General features: G+C 39.6%; 1 pseudogene; it reads right to left on the bottom strand.

Moving 5' to 3' along the window:
• Positions 1-25,201, bottom strand: part of LOC109843894 — a 67,632-nt pseudogene that overhangs the window by 12,287 nt on the left and 30,144 nt on the right.

Genomic DNA, 25,201 nt, shown 5'->3' with positions numbered 1-25,201 from the left:
ATATATATGCTAAATACCCATATTGGTATTTTAATTCCATCCCATTTACCAAGAAGGTATTTTAATTAGGCAAACCTGTTTTAAGGCATTTTAATTGATTTAACTTACCAACAAGACCATTTTTCTCGTCGGTGACCAGTTTTTCGATGAGAGCTCGTCACGTGCGTGGCACGTGATGACTTAAATTATTTTTTAGCTGCTGATGTGGCACGGATCTGTCCTATTTTGGATGAATTGGGATTTTTAAAGGGTTAATTCCTGCCTTTAAACACCACCACGTCAGAAAATCCATGCCACATCAGCAGCTAAAAAATAGTTTAAGTCATCACGTGCCACGCACGTGACGAGCTCTCGCCGGAAAGCTGGTCGCCGACGAGAAAAAGGACATTGTTGGTAAGTTGAATCAATTAAAATGTCTTAAAGCAGGTTTGCCTAATTAAAATACATTCTTGGTAAATGGGGTAATGGACAAGTGCACTTTTGAATACTATGCCCCAATCAACTTGGCGGCCAGAGACAAATAAGGATGACTACTCAGCCGACTTGTCAGGCCGACATCCTTCTATGCCGACTCGAAAGGCGGTACTTGTTGCCCCCTTTTATCGAAGACCACTCACCATGAGTTCACTCAACTATTTGCCAGATGCCTTACGAAGTCGACTCGAAATACGTTACTTCTCGACGAAGCTAAAAGACAAACTTTTGCCTTGAGCTTATCCTTAGTGGCAACGTGTCAACATCGCATTAAATGCATGCCAGGTGCATCATATCTCTAACCCCGATAGTCTTCATAACTTATCGGACCACGTGGGCACTGCCACGCTGCCAGTCACTTCCTGTTTAATGCCAAAGTGATCTTCCCTCCACTCACCAGCCTGTTAGGGAAAATATCAGATACGCTCTGACATTCGTTCCACGGAAATTGTCCTATTGGATCTTGTGTTAAGCAATGAAAAAAAAGAAAATCACAACAAAACAAAATTGCAAGAATAAGAACACCGAGTTTTAACGAGGTTCAGCAACTTGCCTACGTCCTCGGGAGCCACACAAATAATTTCTTTTATATTAAAGAAGATTACAAAGCTTGTATAAGAGCAGATCTCAACTTGAGATCTCTCAAAAAGAACCAATAGAAAAAACTCTCCATTGTTTAAATAAGGCACGAGATTTTACAACAGTAAAATCTCGTCTCTCTCTCAAAGATCGCTACAGAAAGAGCCCTTAAATAACCGAGATTTCTCTCTCAAAATCTCGTGCTCAAAATCTGGGAAGAAGGCACTCACGAAAAGAACGCCGCCACCAGCTCTCTCTGAGATTCTTCTCATTTATCTTCTTGTGCACAGTTCTCCTTTTATAGGAGAACCCTAGGGCCAGAACAGTTGTGTCCAGCTGTTCTCCAACATCGCAGGCGAAAGGGGGTAGGCGAAACTACGAGCTCGCCTGCTCAGCCCCACACTCAACGCTCGCCTGTCAAACTTCGCCTGCCTTCGAGCTCAAATCCGCATGCAACCAACTCGCCTGCAAAAGGGGCTTCGAATCTGCCTGCTCGAGTTCGCCAATCGAACCTCGCCTTCGCCCGATGTTGCTTCGATCGAGCTCGCCTGTTCAAGATCCACGACCTCGCCTTCTCCATCTCAACTTCGCCTGAAGTCGCCGAGGACCTCGCCTTCGCTGTTCGACCTCGCCGAAGCTCGCCGTTGGCCTTGAGTTCGTCGCTGACAGGTATGGGTCTACACTCATTTCTAATAATCTCCCACTTAGAGACCATACCGCTATTAGCAAGCTCTCTTTACAAGCATCTTCTTCTGTGTGGTTCCACCCTCATCTCTTACATATGAAGGCTAACTGAATTTGCGCACAACTCTAGTTTCTGAATGGTGACTGCCTTAGTCAACATATCTGCAGGATTTTGACTCTCCAAAATCATCTCTAACTGTAACTTCTCATCCTCAATCATCGAGCGTATGAAGTGGTAACATAACTCGATGTGCTTCGTTCTGGCATGAAACACTGGGTTCTTGGCAAGGTGTATAGCACTCTGACTATCACAATAAAGAACTTCGTTCCCCTGCTTCAGACCCAACTCTTCCAGACACCCGGTTAACCAAATCATCTCATTGCTTGCATCGGTCACTTCGACATACTCTGCCTCAGTTGTAGACAACATCACAATCTTCTGCAAACGTGAGACCCAGCTCACTGCTGTCGACCCTAAGGTATAAATATATCCCGTGGTGCTTCGCCCCGTATCATGATCACCGGTAAAATCTGCATCCACGTATCTTTGCAGTACCAACTCCTTTTTCCCGAAACACAGTGGCATATTCGTAGTCCCTCTCAGATATCACAATATCCACTTTACGATCTCCCAATACTGTTTTCCTGGGTTGTTTGCAAACCTGCTCACAACTCCCACTGCATGGGCAATATCTAGCCTCGTACAAACCATTGCATATATTAGACTATCAATGGCTGATGAATACGGCACCTTCCTCATATGCTCCTCTGCATCAGTCTTGGGTGATTGTTCACCAGACAACTTGAACTGACTTTCAAGGGGTGTGCTAACAACCTTAGCATTCTGTAAGTTGAATCTCTGAAGTACTTTCTTAATGTGTTCAGACTGACTCAACTTCAACGTCCTCTCAGCCGCATCCCGACTGATCCGCATCCTAAGAATCTGCTTCGCTACACCCAGATCCTTCATGACAAACTTCTTTGCTAACTGCTTCTTTAACTTGTTTATCTCCTGTAAACACGCTCCTGCAACTAACATGTCATCAACATACAGCAATAACACGATATAGCTGGACTCGAACCTCTTGAAGTAATAGCAATGATCTGAATTGCATCTGCCATAGCCATTGCTCTGCATGAAGTTATCAAACTTCTTATACCAATGTCGTGGAGCATGTTTCAATCCGTATAAGCTCTTCTTGAGCCTACACACCATCTTATTCTTTCCTTCTTCAATAAAACCAACAGGTTGCTTTATGTAGATTTTTTCATCCAAATTATCATGAAAAAAGACAGTCTTTACATCTAACTGCTCAAGGTAGAGATTTTCAGCAGCTACCAAGCTTAATACCACCCTGATGGTTGTGAGCTTCACAACGGGGGGAAATATCTCCGTATAATCCACTCCTTCCCGCTGTTGGAACCACTTCACGACTAATCTGGCCTTGTATCTCTTCCTTCCATCACTCTCCTGCTTGACTCGGTAAACCCACTTGAATCTGGCCTTGTATCTCTTCCTTCCATCACTCTCCTGCTTGACTCGGTAAACCCACTTGTTATGTAAGACCTTCTTCTGTGCAGGTAGCTGGGCTAACTCCCATGTCTCGTTCGAGTGGAGAGAATCCATCTCTTCTTGCATTGCATACCCCCACTGCTGAGATTCGCTCACTTGCATAGCCTCCTAATAGCATTCTGGTTCTTCGCTATCTGTCAAAAATAGGTAGTCTAGTGACGAGAGATACCTGGGATTCGGTTTGGGTACCCTGAATGACCTCCTAAGCTCCTTGCCCTGGGTAGTCGGTTCCGCACCTAGAGTCTCCTCCGTTTTTTGGTCAGAGTTGACGTTGTCTTCCCCATCTGGAAGTTCTTTCAAATCCATGTACTCAGATACACCCGCATCCGTAGTGCTGCTCTCACTGCTTTGGCCCATCTTGGTATTTTCTCTGTCCTTGTACATTACTTTCTCATTGAATATGACGTCTCGGCTTCTGATGATTTTCCTGTTCTTCTCATCCCACAGACGATACCCGAACTCATCAATACCGTACCTAATGAATATACACTTCAATGACTTAGCTTCTAGCTTGTCCCTGACATGGTCACTGATGTGGGCATATGCCACGCACCCAAAGACTCTTAAGTGTGAGAGATTAACTTTCTTACCACTCCAAATCTCTTTCGGAATCCCAAAGTTCAATGGAACTGATGGCCTGTGATTTATCAAGTACGCTGTTGTATGCACCGCGTCCGTCCAAAAAGTTTTTGGTAGACCTGCATGTAGACACGTGCTCCTCGCACGCTTTGTCAGCGTTCTGTTCATCCTTTCTGCTACGTCGTTATGTTACGGCGTCCCTGGAGTAGTCCTCTCCAAACGAATCCTGTTCAGAGCACAGAACTTCTTGAACTCCTTCAAATTATATTCTCCACCATTGTTTGATCTCAGACACTTCACTTTCAGATCTGTCTCGTTCTCCACCATGGCTTTTCACTTCTTGAAGATACTGAACACCTCCGACTTGTGCTTCATGAAGTAAACCTACACCTTCCTCGAGTGATCGTCGATAAAGGTGACGTAGTACGCCGAACCGCCAAGAGAAGACACGCTAGCTGGACCCCATACGTCTGTATGAACAAGCTCTAGCTTGTGAGCTTTAGGTGGTCTTCCACCATTCAGAAAACTCTCTTCTGCTTTCCGAAGATGCAGTCTTTGCAAACACCGATTTCCACCGAATCGATGCCGGTTAGCTTCCCTTCTGAGTGTAGAATCTTCATACCCTTCTCACTCATATGTCCCAACCTATTGTGCCACAGGTCTGCACTCTCCTTGCCTGCAGCAATCGCGAGGGTATCACTCGCGTGCGAAGTTAGGTAGAAGGTACCAGTCTTATTGCCTCGAGCAACCACCATGGTACCGTTGGAGATTTTCAACGAATCTCCGGTGAATGTTGTGACATAGCCTTCTGCTCCGAGGTGGCCAACCGAAATAAGATTCCTCTTTAATTTTGGGACATGTCTGACATTCTTCAGAGACCACTTGGAGCCCTTCAACTGTATTTGCACGTCACCTTTCCCAATTACACTATAGGGTTCATTATCCCCTAAGTATACTTTTCCAAAATCTCCTGCTACATAGTTCTTAAATAACATTTTATTAGCAGTGGCGTAGAATGAGGCTCCCGAATCAATAACCTATGAATCGGAATCGCTATCCATAGCGAGAATCAGCGCATCTTGCACAATATGAGCTTCCTGCTCATTTTTCTTTGGTGCTTTACAGGTAGAAGACATGTGACCCTCCTGACCGCAGCTCCAACATTTCCCCTTGATGGGTCTCACCTTCGAGTTTGACCATTTCTTCTTCGACTTCGATCGGTTCCTGATTTGGTTCCCCCTGTTATGGCTTCTGCCTCTCTGCTCGAGACTTAGGACTTGAACCCGAACCTTCTGATTCATTCGATTTTCTTCTAACCTCCTCGGATAGAATCATAGTTACCACCTCCTTCAACTTTAACTTCTCTTTTCCCGCCGAGTTGCTGCACATTAATCTCATATATATATATAAGGAATATGGGTATGTTTGGTACCAAGCACAAAAAGTTATGCTTGGTAGTGAGGTGTCACATCCCTCTCCACTCATTCAAATTTGGGATCACATTCACATGGGTAGGGAGTGGATGGGGATGTGACACATCACTACCAAGCACAAAATTTGTGTTTGGTACCAAGCATACCCATATTTCTATGTGTGTGTATATATATATATATATATATACACTATCGATACCTTTATTACACAAGCAATTGCATGCACGGATAAAAGTCATCCCAAATACTTAACACATAGCACTGCATCTTTGTTTTATGAATATTCTTAGCAGGTCTACATAGAATGGGAAACATAATCCTAACAAATTAGCATGCTATATAAGGATAAGTAACAAAACAAATGTTCTCAGTATGTTAATCACGGAGGTGTCTTAGTTGACTGAAATGACAGTATGCTTCAAAAGCTTCAAAACTGTAACGAGCAATAAAGGGCCTATGTTTAGCGGAATCAGCCAAATATAAGTATTCTATGCAACCAAGACTTAAATACAATAACAGTTGTGGCTGCATTATATACCTGGCGATTACAAATATAGTCCAAGAATGAAGAAACATCTGGATAACGGTATTGGGCATTGCTCTCCGAGAAAGGAGATTTTTGGTAACAAATAATATCACCGTCCCCAAGCTGAAAACCAGAACAAAAGAGTCAGAAGAGTTATAATGACTCACTTGCTAATAGTATCGTTTGCTGGTGAAATCAGTGTTACAGAACCTGACTAGATTGGAAGGTAAGTTTCTTTTCAATACGCTCACACATAACACTAGGTTCACACCTTATTTCCTGGGTGACAAAAGTAAAGGGTGATTAGGCTTCATCAGCAAAACAAAAGAGCAAAGGCCCAGGTGCAAAAAAGCTAGAGTTGACTAAAGCCACAAAAAATCAAGGTAACATATGAGAAGACTAAGAAGCTAACCTCATATAGTTCAATTTCTTCATTCAGAGAAAAACCAGCCATTTCATTCAGCTTTGTTAGAATTTCTGCTGGCTTTCCTAGTGCTTTCACAAAGAGCCTGCCCATGTATCTAATACCAAAATAAAAGGAAGCATAGTGAATAGCTGTTCAGCAAGCTAGCGAAAATCTTAAAGCTGATGACAGGAAATATGTACCGCAGCTCTTCTTTTTGTGGATCATAAAGCTTGAAAAAGAGAAGTATATCTTTATCGGTCTTATCCGGCGGAGGAAAAGGAGTTAAATCCTGATCAACCAAACACATTAAAAATATTAACCACCAGCTGATGTGGTACAAGCAGAATATCTTAAAAATAAAGCAATCAAGAAAACAAAAGGGCGGGTAAGGAAACATTCCGGTAAAGCATGTCTGAGAAATAACCATTACCGGTCCAAGCTCTAGTTCCAAGAACAGTTTAAGTTCTGCATTGTGTGCCTTGTTTGAGACCTCCCTCAACTGTCCAACCTATGGCATCAATCCGACATTAAGGCTTAATACTGAAATCAACATAAAGCTTGCAGCAGCATAAGTCACTTGCAGAGAAATGTGAACAGAAATTTACTCACAGAGCCTGCTTCTTCTGCAGGAGTTAATGGCCTATAAGGCCGGTATGTATGGTTTTGTCTCTTGGCCCACAGCCAAAAACGCTGAAATTGCATGGGAATATTAAATTCTTTGGCCATCTCCTCCTGCATAACAGTTTAACATTAACCGGATGAAAATACACAAAACAGTTGTGAAATCAGATGACCATAAAATGAAGTGGAGCCAACAGATTGGAACATATTTATATAGAGGTGCTGTAATACCAACATGAAAAATGCAGAAGATAAAGTTAGCAGTTCAAACAAGTGTTATAGTAAATAGCTTAAAATTAGAAATATTAGGACTAGTAAACTGCTTCATAAAAGGGTAGTAGCTGAGCAAATCCTAAAATAAAAATTTTCCTTTGATGTTCAAGTATAGCATAACAAAAGAAATGGTTGAATAGGTGGCTACAATCTTCTGTTCGCCACAAATCTGCCAAAGAACAGGGCTAGTTCCAAATACTATGTTTTGTATGGAAAACAATTGTACCTTCTTAAAGTCTGCCATGACAATCCAATTAATGCAAAATGCTAAGTACGATCTTTATAAAAGTCAATTCAATTGAATTGAAAATAATCAAACTAATGCACAATCCTCAGTAGTATCTTTATAATAAGGAATTCAACTGAGCTGGAAAAGCACTTAAATCCTTTCAATTTGGATAAATTCTGCAATATGCGAAACAGAAATATAGCTCTTCAAGAGGAATTTAGAAGAGAATCATTCTCATTCAATTAAAGTCCAATATTGTCCATGTAAATTAGAAAACACCCACCCTCATTCATCTTGATATGATTAATGCCTACAAATAAAAAATGAATAACTTTTTTTGAGTTTCCTCAATTACACATCAAGTGGCCAATTTTAGATATTATCTTTCTACGAGGAACTCCAATTGAGCTAAAAAGGCACTATGTTCTTTCTGGCTAAATTCTGCTAGGAATATACATGGCTCCTCCGCAAGAATTTAGAAGAGAATCCTTTTCATTCAATAGAAGTCCAATATTGAACATTTAAATTAGAAATACCCTCATTTATTTTAATGTGAATGCCTAAAAATAAAAAAAAGGATTTGTTTTTTGTGTATCCTCACTTATGCATCAAGTGGCCATAAAAAATGGCAAAAATGGTCAAGTTAGCCAGACCTATGGTTTGGGCTTGGGAATACTTACTCTTGATCATGATCTAAACAATTTGAAAAGATACATACAATTATTCTTGGTTTTGAAACATCAGACGCCACAACCCCAAGTAACTTCTACTTTCAGCTGTGCATTTGGTCTCTCTTGACATACAAGAAGTAGCCCAAGGGATTTCAAATTATGTTTGTGGGCAAACAAAGATTTCAGAGCAAACAGAAAGCAATGACTTCCAAATTGCCACATTTGATTGAATAGAAACATTAGCTACAAAGTCCTTCCTAAAGAGCCAAACCTACCCTACCAAACCTTAGTTTTTGACTCGGAGAAGAAAAAGCTATAGTGAGGATGTGACATTATATTAGCCAAAATGGTCAGTTTTCAGAAACCAAAGCATTATCTGAACTTTTATACATTACAAACATTCATTTCTTGGTAATAAGAAGTAAGCAGCTGATATGTGAAATAATACATATGAACAATCTGATCATGCTAACCCCTGGATTAGTCATCTTAATCTTAACTATCATTTATACTTCTATACATTTCTTTACTGATATCATAAGGACATTTCATAAGATATAAATATTCCTTTATCCTCATGTCACGCCCCGGGCCCGCGGGCCCTGTTAGCGTGTGCGAGCCGTGGGACCCACCAAGTGTAATGTGTTATTTGGCTCAAACCACTGCCAAAATTGACTAGGCAATGCTACATTTGAGTCTTTAGCTTCACTATATAAATCCTTTAAATTTCTTATTCTCTACCGATGTGGGACTATCACATTTACCCCACCTTACAAAGGCGACGTGCTCGTCGTGGCATGACAATTAGCACATCCCAGTATCACCGTCAGGCGATGTGAACTCTAGAGGTGGCTCTTACGGGCTCTAGAGGTGGCTTCCACCACATCCACACGGTGTAGCACTTAGCTCCGCATAGCACTTAGCTCCACACTTCCGGATGGCAACTGCTCTGATACCATTTGTCACGCTACGGGCCCTGTTGGCGTGTGCGAGCCGTGGGACCCACCGAGTGTAACATGTTATTTGGCTCAAACCACTGCCAAAATTGACTAGCCGATGTTACACTTGAGTCTTTAGCTTCACTATATATGTAATACCCTAACCCTTAAGAGGGTGATGTGATTAGTATTGATAGATTTGATTGGAATACTCATACCACCAAGATGCATCTTCTTTTCGGGAACCCACCTCTTAGAAACTCAAAAGTTAAGCGTGCTTGGCCTGGAGAAATTCTAGGATGGGTGACTCCCTGGGAAGTTTTCCAGGGAGCGCGTGAGTGAGGACAAAACGTGCTGAAAAGACATGTGGTGGTTTGTGAGGTCAGTCCATCAGATCTAATAGCGAACCGACTCTGGGATTCCGGGGCGGGGCGTTACAATATAAATCCTTTAAATTTCTTATTCTCTACCGATGTGGGACTATCACACCTCATGTGACCAAAACCCAAATTTGGCATGCTTCAATAAATTGACATTTTTGTTTAATCAAAATATATATCAATTTATCTGTAGTCAAAGTTCAGGAACTCTCTGTCAGAAAAACCAAACAATTCAGAATTTATAAGAACATGTGAAGTACTAATGAATCAAAGGCAAGTCATAGGAAATCACATAACTAGATTATCCACCATGTAGAATACGGTGCAGAAAATAAGACATCATCCTCACTACAACAGCAATAAGAAAACAATTAATAGAGATGACACAGGATTCTTCAACATAGATATAGCTTAAGCATTACCTTGAATTGGCTGAAAGGAATCTGCTTCTGAATACGAAAGCTGCGAACCTTGTCATGGTTTACTAGGTCAAAATATATATCACGACCTATTTGTCTAGCCAAATCTTCGTTTCGTGCAACCTTGATACAGAGAGAACAGCTTATCAAGAGGAAGATAAGACCAAGCATAAAACACACCTGTAACATAATTCTAAAGTAAGATGATATATCTTGTGGAAAACCTTTATGATGGTATAAAGACGAGCCTCAGCTTTCTCCTTCTTTTTGTGTTCTTTCTCTTCTTCTTCTTTCTTCAATCTTACCTGGTCAAAAATTAAAAAAGTGAATGTCCAAGTTTCAAATTTTGAAACATACCAGAAAGGGTTAGTCGGAAGAATCTTACTCTAAGCTGTCCCGCAATATCCTTCTCATCAACATGACATATTATTTTATCCTTATCACTCTCACGAATATAGACAAGCATGTAAGCATTTGAATACTTGGCAAATTTGAATGGAGTATTCTTGAACCCAGGATTTGCCTGCGGCAACTGCTTTGACCAAAAACAATAGAACTTAAAACCCATATCAAAGTCAGAATTATTAAAAAGCTTGCCTAGATAGCATAAGGAAAAGATGATTACCTCTTCATCACCACCATATTGTTCTTCTAGTGCGCTCTTCATATCTTCTTTGCTTACCCTCTCATCATCAAACTTAAACCTGAAAAGTAATTGTTCTTAACTGATGCAAGATTACGAAAAGTACTTGATCTAGTACAAAATACTACAAAGAAATACAAACATCCACCTACTTGTTGCCTTTGACCTATGTTCCTAGCAGCAAGTTATCAAGATAGACCTTTGGTGAGTACATAGAACAAAGCATGAAAATATGTCAGCAAAGGGAAAATTGCTTCCACCCCTCTAACAAAGAACATGTACCACCAAAACCCCCGGTCAAATAGCCAACTGCCTAAACCCCCACTTTAATAACCAAACTTTTAATACCCTGTGTCCACCATTCTTTGCATAAATCAAATTCCTCTCACTGGATTTTAGGTTGCATGCTCCACCTCCTCCTCTGTGCTCCTCATTCTTTGTCCTACTCTCTTGTGCCACACCAAGGGAGAAGCGGCTAATGAGGAAGAGGGAGAGGTGGGAGGGAGAAAGGCAAAGGGGAGAAAAGGTTGGAGAAGGAGAGCAATGGGGGAAGAGAAGCCATGACGGAGAGGGAAGGAGATGAGTGAAGGACATGGAGGAGAAGAAAAGGAGAAGAAGATTGAAAGACCATGCGCAGAAGGGAGGAGAGGGAGGAGATGGTGAAAGTTTTGACACAATTAGCTTTGATACTAATTGTTGAGAGGCTTTGATACCCGTTAAACAATAGAAAACCATAGATTCTCATTCATATTATCAAAAGCTACAGCTACTCCCCTTTATATAGTTATACATTAACAATAAGTTTTGTGTGCAGGCAATGTGGGACTAAATACAATTGTCTAATCACAATTATTCTCTCAATCACTATACTTATATCTCTCAATTATCAAATCTATAATTTATTCTCCTAATATATCTTGCCTACTACTATTTATTTCCGAAATTACTTCAAACACTCCTCCTCAAGCTGGCGCATGTATAACATACATGTCCAGCTTGTTACAAATAAAATGTAATCACTCAAATTCATAATGAGATGTAAAGACTCGAAATCTTTTGCGTGTAACTTTACTATGCATTACTCTCGATCTTATACTCTTCAACTTGAGTATCCTCTACCACAACCACTACCTCTACCAAATAATCATCAAATGTGTCATGTTGATTCTCTTCAGAGGTCGACCAAACAAACGATCCTCTTCGGGAATTCACCAAATAGATAAACTTCTCCAAAGATCTATCAAACAAACGATCTTCACCAGGGATCAATCACACAAGCGATTCTATGTAGGAATTCACCAAACAAATGATCCACGCCAGAGATCAACCAAACAAACGATCCTTTATAGGATTCAATCACACAAACAATCCTCTCTAGGGATTCACTAAATAAATGATCCACATTACGGATCAACCAAAAAAACAATTCTCTCAACGGATCACTAAACAAACGATCTTCACCAAATCAATCTTGCATCATAAATTCAAGCAAACCCAAATTTCAAGCAACACCCTTGTCTTACTAGAACTCCTGGAAAGCCTCATCGATAAGTTAATCTCCTCCTGAGACCGATGATGATGCAGAGTCCAAATATTCCAAAATAACGACCCTCTCTTTATCGATGGTCATAACAAGAAATGTATCACCACTCTCCACCAAAAAACAAATACCGAGCATCTCCCTACCTTCATTAAACACCAAACTGCCTCAAACAACTCCAAACTCCTCACACCACCCTACTACCCTCAAACAACTATATAAAGTACCATAAAACAATCTCAAACTGCAACACCATCACAAGCATTAACACCACCAACCAAAATTGAATATAACTCTTCAAAGACAATGCAAATGAACCATACCAAATTCGCCTCTACAAAAAGAAAGACGTCACAATGAGGAGAACGGTGACAATGTGGTAATGCCAGAATGGAGATTGCGATAACCAATGACCCGGCAATGGCTGGTGGTCAACGGTGGCCGGTAGTGGCTTGCGCTAGCAACAATTTGAAAGGCAATGACATAGTGGCTCGTGGGTTGACAACATATGAAGACAGGGCCCCAAGGGTGCGACGATGACCTGGGTGCGACAATGACCCAAGGAGGTAGCGTCCCACTGAGAGGAGGAAGGATTAAGGCTTGAGGAGTGGAGGGGCTAAGATTTGAGGAATATACAAAAAATTTATTATGAGAAACATGGCTCTGAGTCCATATTATACACAAAAAAAATCATAGATTCTCATTCATTTTATCAAAAGCTATTACTACTCCCTTTATATAGTTAAGAAGTTTTGTGTATAAGCAATGTGAGACTAAACACAATTACCTAATCATAATTATTCTCTCAATCACAATCCTAATATATCTCAACTATCAAATCTATAATTTATTCTCCTAATACATCTTGCCTACTACCATTTATTTACTAAATCACTTTTGACAATAGCAATTATTTAGAATCGATGATCAGCTCAGAAGCTTTAACCCGGATTCACAACTAGATCTTCGTCCTAGCAGGGCAATCGATCACCTTAGCAATAGGAAAACTCCGAGAAAAGCAATATTCGAACAAAGGAGTAAAGCAATATACTATAGAAAAGTAAACAAGATGCAAATGTGCAAGATTTATATAGATAAGCAATTACCTACATCTATAGGGAGAGATTTTCTTAAAGATTACAAAGATACAATCTTTCTTGTTTTTCTTCAAGGGAACTATAAGAAACTTTCTATTTCTCAACTAAAGATCCTCACAAACCTGAGGTTTCTCTCCTTTGTTTCTTCGCTATGACTCTCTTACAATATGCAACTCTCTCTTGACTTATATTCTAACCCCAGACTGGGAAGAAGTGTAATAATAAAGTTTAACCCAGACAAAATTTTAAAAATTCAACTAAAAAAATCCTAATGGGTGGACCGGGGTGGTCCAAGCAGTCAGTTTGACCGTCGTCTGTCCGACCATTCAGTGCATCAACTGGGCCAACCAATCTGACGGACCGGTGGGTGTAACACTTAATCCTTCATCATTTCTTTTCTTGCTGCACTGCTAACTCCTTTGATGTCTCTCAGGCTAAAATACAAAGCCGATCCTAACAAAAGGTTAAAGGGAGGGGAGGAGGAGAAGGTGAAGGAGAAGCTGAAGTTGAAAGGTGGAAAAAGGAGGAGGACATTGATTACTGATGCTTTCACCGAAATAACAAGAAAAGGGTAAGTTTCACTAATAAAAATTAAGTAGGAAATAACTAACCACCTTTTTGTTATAATTAATATTTCCTGGTTAAGTTTTCTTATTACTTTTTATGTTTCCAATTACCTTTAAATTATATGTTTTCTAATTATTTCATATTGCTTATCTTTTTCTCTTATGATTACATTTTATATTTTTTGATTAACTTTTACGCATTACATTTAATGTTTTCTAGTTATTTTGAACTATTTATCTTTTTGCGTATTTTAGATACCTAAGAATAATAAGGAAATAACTAGTCACGTTGGTTATCATTTATGATTTCTAGCTACCTTTTAAGTTTGACAATAACTTTGATGTTATGAAAATTATTTCTCAGAGTACTGATGGCACTCTTCATAATTAATTGCCATAAATTTCATTCTCTAACTCTCTGTTTCTATAGCGAATTAATATAGCTTCGATGTATTACTATCAGTTCCGTAAATATTACGCTTCCAGGCTATGTTACCTGGGTACTTTTAATCTAACGTCATACCTATACTAGACATGTACATGTACTCATACCCAAACTCCTTAGACACTCATTGCATGTATGCATACATTTATTCCAATGTGTACTCAATTATACAACACATATTTTAATTTAAAATACTTGACATACATTTCTTGGACACATATCCTACACTTTATATCCACTACTTGAATCTCGTTGGACATAAGTCTGGTTCCAAATTATAATTTTGAAGGGTCATTTGAATTTATAGTTCAAAACCTAGTGATTTTCCAATTAATAATCGATATAGTAAAAGAAACACTATTTTTTTAGGAATTTTAATTCTCATCCTTGTTCTTATATAAATTATTAAATCCAATATATAATATACATGTATATATATAGGGGTTTTTCAATATTGGTCCCTTAAATCATATTGAATTTGATATTAGACCCTCAAATCTTCATATTTTGATATTAGTGCCTCAATTACACTTTAGTTGTTGATATTGGTCCTTATGTTAAGATCATGGTTAAAAATGATGACCTGTGGTTAGGTTAGTGCTAACTCTAGGTGGGTAATTACCAAACTAATCCCCACTCATTGAATTTGGATGCTTTCAATCTTTTTCATCTCCAACACTTTCCCAATTAAGCAAAATCTCCCATTTCCCATAATTGTTTAAAATCAAAGGGAGGAAAGGAAGAAGGTAAGGGTCTAAATGGGTTTATGTTTGTAATTAATAGGTTTGAGTGTTGTAAATGGGTATGAGTTAAATAGATAATAGGTTTGGGTTTATAATCAGAGGGCTATAATGGTCAATCCACCCAAAAATGTTAAGAGTTAACGGAATATTCCCTTAAAATTATAACAACAACTAACTACGGGACTAATATCAACACACTAATGATTTATAAGAGATCAATATGAAAATATAAAGATTTGAGGGTCTGATATCAAAATGCTAATGATTTAAGGGACTAATATTGAAAAACCTATATAAATATTTATATAGCCATGTCCCCTCATCTTACCTTTTATAAATTTGTCGTGTCCCATACCTCTACCCCACACCGATACCCATACTCGTACACGTACTCATGCAACATAGTTCCTAGGGTTACATACAAAAGCTATGTTCTACTTTGTCATCTTCATCGCGATCTACCCTCCATTCAAATAACCACCAACTGACCGACTATATTCTGAGTGATAACAAGTGCAATAATTTTCATTATCATAACATTTTGAACTTTGCATCTAATTCTTTTTTTCCCATCGTCTACATACCGCCTCCTATCGTTTCTTCAAACAAGCCAATCATTTCCAATTAACCATTTTATTTTCTTCCTACCATCTATTTTCTAGGCCTTACCATCTATTGTCTAGGCCTTTTTGGCGATGATGATGTTGTGATGGTTCTAAAGAAACTTTTAATAGGCTTTAATAAATTGACATTGAAAAGAAGACACATTGTTTGATTTATTTCTCTAGATTTAATTAACTATAAATACGTTTTGAAACTTAAGAAAGAGATTTTAAAACTTCGGAAGTTATAAAATTAGTTCCAAAAATCCTTCGTCTGTTGGATCAAGATCTTAATATTTATACAATTTGCGATTTTTCAATCATTCAGTCTGGCAAGAAGGTTATTGTGAGAAAACAATAGAAAGTTAGCAGGTGTTAGATTGAAGAAAGAGGAAGAAGAAAGGGAATAAAGTAATATTACCCTTTAGTTAAAAATTAAATAAAAATGCTATTTTTAGGGCAGGGAAGCAAAGCTCTTTAAGTTTTTTGATTGCCTTTTACATTTTCAAGTTACCTTCAAGCTTAATCTTTTCTACTTATTTCTTATTGCTTATCCTTTTCTGATAGTTTATGTTTTCCATTTAACTTTTACTGGTTACATATTATTTTTTAGCTACTTTTTAATACTCGTCTCTTTGCCTCGTATGGTTACCCACTTTTTATGTATATTAACTTTTATTGCTCATATTTTGTGTTCTAGTTACTTCTTTCCTCTTTTCTAGTAATTTTTGTTAGGATACACATCAACAATAACACCTCGAACGGAGACGTAATACACAGAATAAAGACACAATATTAAACACAGTACTCACAGATATACGTGGTTCACTCTTTTGGAGCTACTCCACGGTACAACGATGACGCCAAATTCTTTTATATCCCAAAAGAATAGATCAAAGAGAACACTCTCTCTTGATCAGATACACTCCAAGAATTCTCACAAACTCTCTGTGTTTTCTCTCTTACTTTTCTATGAAAGGAGTTGTTTCTGGGATGAGTTTTCTTTAAGAGTTTAGGGCTCTATTTATAGTGTTTGGAAAATACTATGCACTAATAAAATATTATTAGTGGGACCCGTCACTAATAATAATTAACTAGTGGGACCCGCATCCTTTTTCATTTTTCTCAAAAAACGGCCACCGAAAGAGAGAGAGGGGGGAGGGTCAAACTTTGCGGCTTGATTGGCTGGGGTTAACAATCTCCCACTTGAAGATTTAATTGAATATCGATCATATCTTTACACCACTCTTGGTTACATCATCCGGATGTTATGTATCTTTGGCGTCTTACACGGTCCTCAACATTTTTAACGGAGGCCATATGAGGCTGCACACAGCCTCATCTTCTCGAGTGGAACTGGCTTTGTCAGCATATCGGCTGGATTGTATCTCGTATCAATTTTCACAAGCTTGAACTCGTTCCTGTTTTGCCATCTCCGTATGACATGGTGCTTTATATCAACATGCTTGGTCTGAGCATGGAATGCGTCGTTCTCTGACAAGTGAATGACACTCTGACTGTCGCAGTGGATGAAGTATTTCTCAAAGCTTACCCTAAGCTCGAGAAGAAAAGCTTTCAACCATAGCAACTCCTTTGTTGCTTCTGCTGCGGACACGTACTCCGTTTCGGTTGTCGACAAAGCCATAGTATCCTGTAGCTTGAATCTCTAACTTATCACTCCACCATCCAAGATAAAGATGTAACCTGTAATACTCCAACCCTTGAGAGGGTGATGTGATTAGTATTGATAGATTTGATTAGAATACTCATACCACCAAGATGCAACTTCTTTTCGAAAACCCAACTCTTAGAAACTCTAAAGTTAAGCGTGCTTGGCCTGGAGAAATTCTAGGATGGGTGACCCCCTGGAAAGTTTTCCAAGGAGCGCGTGAGTAAGGACAAAACATGCTGAAAAGACATATGGTGGTTTGTGAGGCCAGTCCATCAAATCTAATAGCGTACCGACTCCCGGATTCCGGGACGGGGCGTTACAAATGGTATCAGAGCTAAGCCAACCGGAATTGTGAGAGCTAAGTACTATGCGGCGCAAAGTGCTACGTCGAGAGGGCGGGAGCCACCTCTTGAGGCCGTAGGAGCCACCTTTAGAATCTCACACGGATGGTACGGTCTTGGATGATATAATTTGACGCAACGAGGACGTTGCGAGTTTAAGTGGGGGAGTTTGTAATACCCCAATCCTTGAGAGGGTGATGTGATTAGTATTGATAGATTTGATTGGAATACTCATACCATCAAGATGCATCTTCTTTTCGGAAACCCAACTCTTAGAAACTCCAAAGTTAAACGTGCTTGGCCTGGAGAAATTCTAGGATGGGTGACCCCCTAGGAAGTTTTCCAAGGAGCGCGTGAGTGAGGACAAAACGTGCTGAAAAGACATGTGGTGATTTGTGAGGTCAGTCCATCAGATCTAATAGCATACCGACTCCCGGATTTCGGGGCGGAGCGTTACATAACCGCTCGTACTCCTTCTCCAGTCTATGTCACCGGCATAGTCTGCATCACAAAAGCCCTCTAGCTGCAAATCTGTCCCGTCATACTCAAGACAACGGTCGGACGAGCTTCTCAAGTAGCGTAGAAGCCACTTGACCGCACCCTAGTGTTGTTTCCCTGGATTGCTCATGAAACGACTCACAACTCCCACTCCTTATGCAATATCAGGTCTTGTGCACACCATCGCATACATCAAACTCCCGACGACAGATGCATATGGTATGTTAGCCATGAACTCATGCACTTCAGCAATCTCTGGTGCTTAGGTCTTTGATAGCTTGAAATAGCTTGCAAACGGTGAGCCTACCGGTTTAGCTTTCTTTATGCTGAACTTTTCAAGAATCTTCTCAATGTAGGCCTTCTGAGACAACATTAGCCTCCGTGCTGATCTGTCTCTGATGATCCTCATCCCAAAATCTGATTTGCTGAACCTAAATCCTTTATCTTGAAGCACTCGGAGAGACGCCCATTGAGTTCTTTAATGCAGGCCAAGTCGGATCCTACAATCAACACGTCATCAACATAAAGCAAGAGTATCACATAAGATTCGTCATATCTCTTGATGAAGCAGCAGTGGTCTGTGTCACATTTGAGAAAACCGTTCTCCATAAAGTTCTCAAACTTCATGTACCACTATTACAGAGCTTGTTTCAGGCGATACAAGCTATTGCGCAGACGACACACGAGGCCCTCCCTGCCTTGTTCCTCGAAGCCCTATCTGAATGCCGTCTTCATATTCATCTGCTCTAGATGGAGATATTGAACTACCACAATGCTCAGTACAGTCCGGATCGTGGTCAACTTGACGACAGGAGCGAAAACATCAAAATAATCTATCACTGCTTTCTGCTCATAGCCCTTCACTACAAGCCTCGCCTTGTAACGTCTCCGTCCATCGGCTTTATCCTTGGCCTGATAAATCCACTGATTATAAAGAGCCTTTCGACCCCTCGGAAGCTTTACAAGCTCCCAAATCTCATTCTTCATCAAGGACTTCATTTCTTCCTCCATGGCAGACTCCCACTCGCCCCGAGTGTTGCCGGTCTGTTGTACCTCCTCATAGCTCTCTGGCTCACCACTGTCAATCAGGAGGAGATAATTCATGGTGAAAAGATACCTTTCTGGCACTTTTGGATTTCTTGGAGCTTTACGAATTGCGATCGGCAACTCTGTTGGATCTTGCTGCTGTGCATCCCGCACGTTCTCATGATCTCCATCTTCTATGCTGATTGGTATCTCACCGACGTCCTCACTGTCAGCAATATCTGGGAAAAAAGGGGGAGATAGCTGACTCCCACTCACCTCTTTGGTCTTGTACATCGCATTCTCATGGAACACGACGTTACGACTGTGCACCATCTTACGCGTATCGTGATCCTAGAAACGGTACCCATACTCATCTCCTCCGTAGCCGATGAAAGAGAGCTTCTTTGACTTTGGATCAAGTTTTGACCGGTCTGCAGGATTGGTCATGACATAGGTGTCACAACCAAATACTCGTAAATGCTCTAGTTTTAGCTTCTTTCCGGTCTAAACCTCTTCAGGTATCCTATAACTGAGAGCTACGGATGGCCTACGGTTGATCAAGTATGCAGCAGTATTGACAGCTTCAGCCCAAAAGCTCTTGAGCAATCCGGAGTGGATCCTCATACTTCTGGCGCGCTCCAAGATAGTGCGATTCATACGTTTCGTCACTCAGTTGTGCTGAGGTGCGCCTAGGACGATCTTCAGTCTCCTAATCCCATAGGACAAGCAGAAGTTCTCAAACTCCTGGCTGTAATACTCGCTCCTATTATCAGACTTTAGGCACTTCAGCTTATTGCATGTTTTGTTCTTCACACAGACAAGCCACTTCTTGAAGACGATGAAAACATCTGACTTGTGCTTCAAGAAGAACACTCATAATTTTCTAGTAGCATCATCAATAAAAATGACAAAGTAAAAAGAATTTCTAACAGATAGGACTTGCGCAGGTCTCCACACGTCGGTATGCACCAACTCTAATTTCTACAGTTTTAGAGCCGGTCCGGTCTTATTGAAGCTCACCTTCTTTTGTTTGCCTAGGATGCAGTCCTCACAGAAAGTTAGATCGATCTTGTTCAGACCCAGAAGCCTCTCTCCCGCGACCATAATCTGCATCCCCTTTTCGCTCATGTGGCTAAGTCATCGATGCCAAGTCATGCAGTCAACGGATGATGATGATGATGCATGTCTTGCGGTAAGCAAGTGGTTGATCTTCCCGTTAGTGATGTAGAGAGACCCCTCACGTTTGTCGTGTGCCACCATCAGGGCACCCTTAGACACCTTCCAGCTTCTCTGCTCGAAGGATACTCTGTAACCGGAGTCAATCAGTTACCCGACTGATATAAGATTTCGTTTGAGATCCGGTACATGCCGAATGTCATTCAGCGTCAATATGGTCCCGCCCTCCATCTTGAGGGTACAATTTCCCTTCTCGGAAACCTTACAAGATTGATCGTCGCCAAGATAGACTGTCTCCAAGTCCTTCACGAATGATAAAAGCAGCTTTTGTTGTGAGGTTGCATGGAAAAATGCGCCAGAGTCGATAACCCACGCATCGCTTTTGTCTTCTAAGGATAGGAGAAGCGCATCTGAATCCGTCTCTTGTATGAAATTGGCTGCACTGTCAGCCTGATCATCCCCTGCTAATGCTGGAACAAAAACTTTGCAGTCCCGTGTAAAGTAATCCTTCTTTCCACACCTGAAGCACTTCCCTTCATCGTAACCATTCGGGTTTGGCCCTTTAGACTTCCCTCTGGATTTTGATTGGCCTCGTTATCCCCTACCCTTTTTCTACGTACGCCCTCATACCTCGGCATGCAGAGCACTCCCACTGCTAGAGGCCTCAGCTCCTGAGATTTTACGGTAAGATTCTTCATCCAGAATTGCCCCAACCACTGTGTCGAGCTTCATCTTGTCATTACCATTAGCGTTGCTCACCGTCATCACTATATTCTCCCATGAATCTAGTAGACAAGAAAGTAACAGAAGAGCTTGGACATTATCGAACTTAAGATTTACTGTAGCAAGTTGTTGCACCACAGCCTGAAATTCATTCAAGAAGTCCGCCACGCGAGCTCCTTGCTGTATCTTTAGATTGAACAACTTCTTCATCATGTACACCTTATTTGAATCAGACGGCTTCTCATACAGCGCCTCCAAGGCCTCCATCAACTTCTTGGTGGTGGTCGCATGCGAGACGTTGTAAGTCACATACTGATGAAGATTGAGCCTGATGGTGGCAAGTGCTTTATGATCGAGCACCTTCCACTTATCATCGTCCATTTTCTCAGGTTTTCCCGCCTCTCCTTGGAGGGGTTGGAAAAGATCCTTCTGGTATAAATAGTCTTCTATTTGCATCCTCCAATATCTGAAATTTTGACCGTCGAATTTCTCAATTCGAAGCCTGTTGTTTTTAACTGTAGATCCTATGGTGATAGATTACGTCTTTCCCAAACCGTATTTGTGAATAGTAACAGTACTTATAAATAGTACCGTACTAGTGAATAGTATCGTATTCGTGAATAGTATCGTACACGTGAATAGTGCCCAGTGCCTTAAAAGAGTAAATAATAATCTAACTTATTTTCTGATGTGAATGATCCACTATAGTGACAGCCACAAAACATACGATAAACAGATATATATACTCTAAGTTAGACTCTGATACCAGTTGTTAGGGTATACATCAACAATAACACCTCGAACGAAGACGTAATACACAGAATAAAGGCAGAATATTAAACACAATACTCACAGATATACGTGGTTCACTCCTTCGAAGCTACTCCACGGTGCAACGACAATGCCAAATTCTTTTATATCCCAAAAGAATAGATCAAAGAGAACACTCTCTCTTGATCAGATACACTCCAAGAACTCTCACAAACTCTCTCTGCGTTTTCTCTCTTACTCTTACTCTTCTATGAGAAGAGTTGTTTCTGGGATGAGTTTTTCTTAAGAGTTTAGGGTCCTATTTATAGTGTTTGGGAAATACTATGCACTAATAAAATATTATTAGTGGGACCCGTCACTAATAATAATTAACTAGTGGGACCCGCATCCTTTTTCATTTTTCTCAAAAAACGGCCACTGAAAGAGAGGGGGGAGGGTCAAACTTTGCGGCTTGATTGGCTGGGGTGGTTAACAACTTTAATATTTTCTGGTTAATGTTTACCAAGAACATGCAAAGCAAAAAACCAAATTGAACACTATTTTCACTCGTTAGTGGCCTTCGTCCGCCTACTTCCTCCTCAAATAATCAACCTTCTCTCTTCAATGTCATGGCTGACTCAAAGCTCAAAAGAACAATAACCGATGACCCCCTCCTTCCTCCTCAAGCTTAAAATAACATGGCCACATCCTCTTCATCCTTCTCAAATTCAAAACAAACCTCATGACCTCTACCTCCTTCCACCTCAAGCTTAAACAAAAACCTCCATGGCCGTCGTCTATTCCTCATCAAGCTCAAATCGAAATCCCCAAGTCCACCTCCTCCGCCTTCCTCCTCAAGCTAAAATCCCAGGTATCCTCCTTCCTCATTCTCTCGACCGAAATCCTAGTTGTAGTGTTGTCATTGAGACAAGGGATATTTTATTATAAACCAAAAATATTGGTGGGAGTATGGGAGAAATCAATGGCAAAAAGAACAAAGGGGATTTAAGCGCGACTCTGACCTTGACCTAGGGTGGGAAACATGCTCTTTTACTCTAGGTGGGTAAAGGAAATTTTTCTAAAACTAAAACAGTAAAGAATCTCAGTACTGTTGATCAGCTGCGCTGTAAACATGAAAAGGCAGACAGTTTGAGAAAAAAACAAAGAATCTTCTGACGCTTCGATTAGCAATATGCGAAATATAAAGTAGTTAAAAGCAAGTCTATTTTAGCAAGTGCTTAACAAAAGCACTCATCTAAAATGAACTTACATAAACTTGAGGTGTTTTGACAAATGACAATTACAAAATGTTAGGTTATCAGCAGAATATGCTCGTGCTTTAGTTGGATGTACATTCCATGAGAACAAACAAGGGGAGGGGAAACTTCAAAGAGATAGATTAATCAGTGTCGCATCTGCATGTAACACACATGTTGTTTGTGTGCTTAATTGAGTGAGAGAGCAAGGGACAAGCAGGAGATCATTAAGAAGGGACATGAGAATTGGAGAGGTAGTTTCTATATTTCATGTTAAACCACGTTTTCAGCTTCTTTTCTGGCAGTTAGTAAATGGATGGAAAGTGGAGGTTGACACATCATATTTCTATTCCCTTATACTTCCTGGAACTTTTCATAAGGTGGATGAAGGTATTTGAGAAAATAAAACCCTGTTCTCCCTTCTCACCCTTTTCACTTTCACTTTCCATAGCAACCAAACAATATAAAGAAAGTGGATGCCCCACCAACTATCACCAACTTTTTACTTTTAATCATCCACACAAGATCCCTAAATAGAAAGGCATAAGAAAATATTTTCTAGAACAAGCACTCTTTCTTCATTTCCACTGTTCATTTTCTTCCTGGTTGTCGAACAGCCCTTAGTCCAAAGAAAATGGTGTTACCCAACAATTGATCAAAGAGGACTTTCATTTCTTTAGAATCTATAAAAAAAAATTTTAAGCATTGCCAAAGTTAAACTTAGCAACATTGTCAGCCTACATAAGCCTAGTAAGAGTTTCAGCTGATGGAAGAAGCTATAATACTAGGATATGCAGCTACCATATGACATTCTTCAAGAGATTTGCAGGTCTAGAAAGAAGCACAACTTTTTCTAAAAAGGATGAAAAAAATAAAAAAGATGGAAAATGCATGCTTCTTACCATTGATCAGAGAGGGTTGGTCTGATAAATGCATAATAATGTCCACCATGCACTCCACCGCTATGAACGAGAACACTGCATTAGTAAACAGCAGAAATTAGAGTATTAACAAAGAAACATAAGAAGATCAAATATACTAGAGCTCTAACACCACATGACCAATTGGACAAGTTTCATAAACTTGACATTTCCCATCAGCATCCACCTAGATCAGTCATGCAGGCTCTTGACCTACTAATATATAATAGTGCCAATTGAAAAGAAAACCCAAAACCAAGCAAAAACTGCAAGAACTAATTATACTCATCTCATGAATAAAGACACTTCCATTTAAATAAGATCCCTCCTTTATATATAATGAGAAACTGGTGGTTTGCGATTAAAGTCTCCCATCTCAAAAAATTGCCATGTGTTGCGTCTAAGTATGACATATGGACACTTAATACTATCTGAAGCTCACATGTGGAAATAATAATCCATTGACATGTCGAAATTAATCCTATCTTCACCTAATAATCCTTACCAAATTAAAACTATTCATAATAATTTCTAAATATTCATATTTGGTAATCATAATCAGATTATAACTATCCAATAATTAAAAGGTGTTCTTGTAATAAGTTAAGGAAAAAAAACAAGTCATGATGAAAAATTACGAACAACACCTTGAAAGATCCGAAAATGACCAAAAACCCACTGAAAAAGTCTAAAATGCACAAAAAACCCTGAAAAACTTGAAAATATGTAAGCTGACCCTAAAATTCATAAATTGAAGACAAACCCCTCAAAAAATAAAAAATAGAAACAATCCCTCGAAGAATTCAAAATTTTAAAACCACCTCCTGGGAACTCTGAAAACTACAAACAACTCCCTTTGAAATTTAAAAATAACGAACAATCCCTAATTAATCTATAAATTACAAATAAACCACTGAAAATATAAAACTTACAAAAAACACCATAAAAATCCAAAAATTACAATCAAGCCCCTTAAAAATATGCAATTTCAGACAAACCCCTAAAATTCAAAAAATTGTAAACGTTCCATAAAAATTTGAAAATTATAAACAACCCCGTAAAAATCCAAAATTAGAAAAAAAAATTCTTTAAAATGCAAAAATTACAAACAATCTCCTAAAATCAGAAATTTACAAACAAAGCCCTGAAAAAAATCTGACATTTATAAAGAAAACCCTGAAAAAATCTGAAAACTTTTGAAAATTACAAACAACCCCGTAAAAATCCAAAATTACAAAAAAATCTTTAAAATGCAAAAAATACAAACAATCTCCTAAAATCAGAAATTTACAAACAAAAGCCTTGAAAAAATCTGAAATTTATAAAGAAATGTTATTGTGGGTTTTCTGCCAAGAGTTATAGGGAGTTAAGTGACAAAATGTTAAACTTATTGGGAGTTTTCTGCTAAAATTTATTGG

Source organism: Asparagus officinalis, chromosome 5, assembly GCF_001876935.1.
Source record: "Asparagus officinalis chromosome 5, Aspof.V1, whole genome shotgun sequence".
NCBI lineage: Eukaryota > Viridiplantae > Streptophyta > Magnoliopsida > Asparagales > Asparagaceae > Asparagus > Asparagus officinalis.
The sequence above is the reverse complement of the archived record's forward strand: the minus strand, read 5'-3'. Positions and strand labels throughout refer to the sequence as shown.